Below are 6007 nucleotides of genomic sequence, written 5' to 3'. Positions count from 1 at the left end.
GACACAGCCTTCCGGCCGGTTCCGCCCCTTGGCATCCTGGGAAATGAAGTCTTCGGCGGATGAGGCCAAGGGGTCGCTTCGCCGGCGAGCGAGCGCGGAGAAATGCAGGTTTGCGTGATCGGAACTGACCCCGAGGACATTTCCTCTTTGTGGGTCTCGCGCGCGGCACACCTCAGACACTGGCCATTCTGAACAGCCCTGGGAAGTTCTCCAGATCGTCTTTTCTGTTTGCGGATGAAATTCTTACTGATAAAAGCCAACATTGCCGTGCTCAAGGATGAAAGGAGGGCGACGATTCAAGCAATTGTATAGTTCGGGTTTGACGAGGAGTAACATGCTGTGATTTCCATTTTCATGTGACCATTCTAGCTGCAGTCGAGACTACAATGTCGGGGAGGGAGACGGGGGATGGGGGTGGGGGTGGGGTGGGGGAAAGCGTGGCGGTACTCCAATAACCCGAAGGGACAGAGGAGGACAAAGGTGGCTTGGGGGTGGTTGGAAGGAATGGTGGTAGCTGTGGAGGTGGTAAGAAGCTATTGGATTCTGGGTACAAAAAACAAAACAAAACAAAACAAAACACGAAAAAATCATGGAAAGAAAAAGAAGAAGAACAACAAAATAACCGTGAAAATAAAATATAACAGGAAAAGAAACTCAGGGATCCTTATTCTTCGATCCGTTCAATCGTTCAGGTTCAAATCTGGACTCCTGATCTCCGTCAAGACTCCTTCTACCACACTGTTATCAAGTTCAGCAAATGGAAATGCTTTTGACAGTTGCACAGGCCAAAAATCTTCGGCTCATTATTGACACGCCCCCTTTGATCCGTCAGCACATTCTTAAAAATATGTGGACAATCTTAGAATTCACTGCTAGCACACCTAATACCTATGATGGTGGTCCAAGCCATTAACTCTCTCCTGGATCATTTTAACCATCTCTAACTCAAGAGGCCTGAACTGGGGGTACGTTTGGCGGAGTCTGGAGACATTTTTAGATGTCACAACGAGGGGGAGGGTGCCACTGGTAATTTAGTGGTTAGAGGACAAGGACGCTGGCTGCTAATCATCCTACAAAGCATAGGGATCATCAATGGGATGATGTTGAGAAACCCTATATTCCAGCTTCTGTCTTTAATCCCCTCCCTGCCAAATCTATTCTCAACATAGCAACTAAGCTGGTCATGCTAAAACTGAAATTTAAAATTTAAATCATGTTGCTTCTTGGTCTAAACCCAAACCTTGTAATGACCTCGTCTGACTTCCTCTCTTTCTGCTGCCCCCTTTGTTCACTCTGCTTCAGCTACACTAGTCTTTCTGCTTCCTGGCTATTCCTATCCCATCCTACCTCAGGGCCTTTGCACTTGCCCTTCCCTTTACCCAGAGTGCTCTTCTCATAGAGCATCTCGAAGTTTCCTCTTTTATCTCTGCTCTAGGTGCTGTAATGTGTCAGTCATACCCACCCTTCTGGGATTGATAGACTTATTATCCTAGCCGCTGGAGAAATTGTTTGCTTTCTCTGGGAATTCCCCTCAGTGTAACAAAGTGTCATTGCCTAAGGTCATTCCCCTTTTCCTGGGCAACCAACATTCAAGGCCTTATCAGTGTAGACAGATGAAGGTCCACCACCTTCCCTTCAACTTGGGGCAATTCCAAAGGGTCAGCTCAGTTCCAGAGTGCTCTGTGGGGGAAAGGATGCTAGTGCTAGCTGAGGTGCTGTTGTAGGTATACCCCGGTCCCAACCACTTCCTCCATCTAGCTGTTTCTTTCCCTTCCCCAGTAGGTGGTGAGCCTGAGAGCACTTCCTAATAAACTTCTTTCACGTTCATCTCCGTGTTAGACTCTGCTTCCCTGAAGCTACTACCTATGACGACCTCTTGTAGGTTTCCACCTGGTGCCACCCTGTCAGAGAATCCTTCCTTATCACCCTAACCGGACTGCAGCCCTCACCTGATGTTCTCAATCTTCCTCCCCTGTTTCCCCTCCCCGTTCCCAATCATCACCACCTCACATCATCTCTGTTCTCTTCATTTCTCCAGCGTAACGCCTTTGTTCCTCCACTGGCATATGCTGAACTATATGAAGACAGGGATTCACCTTTGATTTACTTCCTGGTGTATCTCCAGGGGGACTCAGTCCCAGGACCCTGGGATCATGACCTGAGCCGAAGGCAGACACTTAACTGACTGAGCTACCTAGGTGTCCTGCCACAATATTGTTAACGGAAAATGCAACTTACAAACAATGCAAATGGTAAGATCCCATTTCTATATATTTATCAAAACAAAACAGTGCATTTCTGCAAGTACGTGTATGCCGTCAAATGTCACACTCTGCTACGATGGGTCTGAAAGTAGAAACTAGAAAGTCCAGTTTCATTTGGATTATGCCCATTGGGTAGTCAAGGAAACTGGGACCTAAAAGGTTTAAAGTAAGTGCTTTGCCCAAGGTCACACCTCGTAGGGACAAAGTTGTGATTGAAGTTCAAGATGGCTGACTCCATAATCTGTGATCAGGCAAGAGAACGCAAAGGAAAGGAACGGGTGTCAGGCATTGAAGGAGAGAAAACCCAGCTGGGTTTTGGGGACCTCTGTGGAGGGAGAGAGTGGAAGGGAGAATAGCGGGGAACAGAGAAGGGGCTTAGAGCTGAATGGCTTGAGGGAGGTCTACCAGGAAGGGGCTGTGGTGGCCCCAGTGAGCTGGGAGCATGAAGAAGCCCAAGGGAAGGCAGAGCAATGACAAAAATGTCCCTGAGCCCTGAGACCAGGAGAAGCTGCGTGCAGAGGGGTGGAGGAAGGGCAAGACAAGGATGATGCTCTGCTTTGGCTGATGGTAGGATGATGGTCAGGGGCCAAACGAATGGAGAATACAGGGAAGACAGGGTTTGGAGGCATCAGAGCTGGGGGAGAAGGCAGTGCAAGAAAGTTCAGTTTTGAACAGGTTGAATGTCACATAACAAGGGACATCTAGGCCAAAGCAGTAAAAGCCTAGAGCTGGGCATAGAGGATGAACCTGGAAGTCATTAATAGTAAGAAAAATACCTAACATTTACCGAACACTGACCATCCGCCAAGCTCTGTTCTAAGCTCTTTAGATGCACATTCTATGCCCTTATTCAGTTTTACTAACAACGCCCTGAAATAAATGCATTTTGTTGATTTTTAAGATTTTTATATTTTTTAACAATTTTATTTATTTGACAGAGGGAGCGAGAGAGTGTGTGTGTGCACAAGCAGGGGGAGTGGCAGGCAGAGGGAGAGGGAGAAGCGGGACGTGGGGCTCGATCCCAGGACCCTGGGATCATGACCTGAGCCGAAGGCAGCCGCTTAACTGACTGAGCCACCCAGACACTCCAAATAGACCTATTGTAAGCTCTGTTTTATAACCGAAGAAACTGTGCTAGCATTTATTGAGCGTTTACCATGGGTGAGGCACGTAGGAGTTCACAGGAATTCTCTCATTAATCTCTACAGGGGCCCTATGCCATGGGCACTATTATGAAAGGATGGGCAAACTGAGGCCCTGAGAACTGACAGAACTTGCCTGTAGTCCCACACGATAGGGTCAAGGCTCGAAACCTGAGCCCAACTCTACAGCCGTGTGCCTACCTCCCGTATTAGAAGGCTCACTTAGGAGCAGGTGGTGCTGGGAAAATAGGGAGGGGTTTTCAAGAATGGCATTCTAGGGGTGCCTGGGTGGCTCAGTGGGTTAAGCCTCTGCCTTCAGCTCAGGTCATGATCTCGGGGTCCTGAGATCAAGCCCCACATAGGGCTCTGTGCTCGGCAGGGAGCCTGCTTCCCCCCGCTCTCTCTGCCTACTTGTGATCTCTTTCTCTCTGTCAAATAAATAAATAAATAAAATCTTAAAAAAAAAAAAAAAAAGAATGGCATTCTAGGTGGTGTTGATCACTGCAGAGGATCCAGGAAGGTAAAGCCTGGAACTTGACCCTTGGGTTTGCCAAATGCGAAGTGTTTGAGAACTCTTGAAAGCACAGTTTCGGGGAAGTTGTAGGTACGCAGGGTTTCAAGCTGTAGGGATTGGCAGCATGAGAGGGGGACGAGGCAACCCAGGACACCTGAAGGGGTCCCCCCACACCCTCCAACCCTGCCTATGTAATGGACACCTGGTGAGAGGACTGTGTTCCTTGGAACATTTCGTCTTCCCCTGGTGATGGGCAGCTCCACTCAGACTGAGCTTCTCCACCCTCCACTAAGAATCCTGTTGCCCTGGGTGATCAGAGGTGGTGCCCCACACAGCCGTCAGGACTAAACAGCCAGAGAAATCCTGGAGCCAGAGCAGGAACTCTTTATAAACAGAGGGTTTTTCCAGGGCTTCATACCAACAACTGTTTATAGCTTTCATCACACACAGCAAAAACATCTTAAGTGTTGGCAGGACACCAGGTTGAAGATGGCGTTATCTTTCATGGGTGCTTCTTAATTAGAACCTAAAACTTTTTAAGACTTGGTCACATTCAAACTTGCTTCCTTTAACATCTAGAGCCTGGAAAAGATCAAAACAACCATTTGCCCAGCGCAGCACTAATTGGCTGTGGCATTTGGTGGTTTTATTACACTGTAATAAGGTTACTTCTGTTATTTCTTGAGTTCTTTAATCACTATACACATGGATCCCCATCTGTCTTTTATTGTATTCTAGCACCAGCAGTTGCTGGAACATCTTGGAACATCTTGTCTAGGAGAAGATGCACATTCGGTCCTCACTGGGGTTTTCTGTCAATTGTAGGTGCTGTTTACCTCTAGGGACTTATTGGACTTCTGTTTGCTGAGTCAACAGAAATGTGGCCTAGGAAACATTCCTTTTGGTCGGAAGGCAGCCTTGCTAGGGGCCTTTGAGAGCCTTGCCTAGGACATTGGACTGTCAGTAGTTCATTGCTGCTACAGAACACCCCACCCCCCCGACCTTTGGCTCATAGATTTCTCACATTATACTACAGACCTCCCAGTGGTAGTCAGACCAAGAGGCAGATGAATCTCAGGTTCATGGTTTGGGAGCAACCTGATAAGAACCAGTCACCGTCTATTTTAGGCATGGTGCAGGTGAGGAAGTTGAAGCACACAAAGGTTAGGAGCCTTGGGCAAGGTCAAGGTGCCTGGTTAGGGGCAGAACTAAAACAGGCATCCGAGCATCTGGACTGCCAGCATTTTCCTCCACACACTCTGATTCCCGTGATTGGAGTACTTTGGTGTGGAGGACCGGGAGGATGTGGTGTGGTGGTGTCCTAAGGCAGTCATTTCTCTGGGCATGAATTCCCATGTCCACCAGTGAGGTCAAGTTCTGAGAGGACAGAATGCTATTTTTAAGGGAGAATCCAAGCTACAGATTAAATTTCTGACCAGGAAGCTGAATAATGCAGCGGACTGTCCCATCCGATTTCCAGATCTGACCAGGACGTGCATACATGAGTGGTTTGGGTTTGCAGTCAGCGGTGTTGGCTTAAGGTAGTGTGCTTTTCCCATTGCCAGCCTTTTCCAAAATGCAGTACCTTGAATAGTCCTGTTTTTTAAAAATGCAGCTGAGTAACTTTTTTTTTTTAAGATCTTGTTTGTTTCTTTATTGAGAGAGCACGACAGAATGCATGTACATGTGGGGGAGGCGGAGAAAGAGAGAAGGCGAGAGAGAATCTCAAGCCAGCTCTGAGTTGAGCACGGACCCGAACACCCAGCTCCGTCACCTGACCCTGAGATCATGACCTGAACAGAAATCAAGAGTCAGTAGTGGATTAACAGACTGAGCCACCAGGCAGCTGAGTAACTTTAAATATCTAATTGATCTTATTCAGTGAATCACGTAAATATCTAATTGATCTTATTCAGTGAATCACGAAGCGGATGACACCCAGTCTATGAAGTAGAAGGGAGCTCTGAGGAGTTGTACAAAATGGAAGGTTTTTATAGGCATCAGATGTGGGGTTGGGGGTGGTGGGGGTGGGGAGGGTTGGGGCACCTGGGTGGCTCAGTCCTTAAGCATCTGCCTTAGGCTCGGGT

Source organism: Meles meles, chromosome 13 (assembly GCF_922984935.1).
Source record: "Meles meles chromosome 13, mMelMel3.1 paternal haplotype, whole genome shotgun sequence".
Lineage (NCBI taxonomy): Eukaryota > Metazoa > Chordata > Mammalia > Carnivora > Mustelidae > Meles > Meles meles.
The sequence above is the reverse complement of the archived record's forward strand: the minus strand, read 5'-3'. Positions refer to the sequence as shown.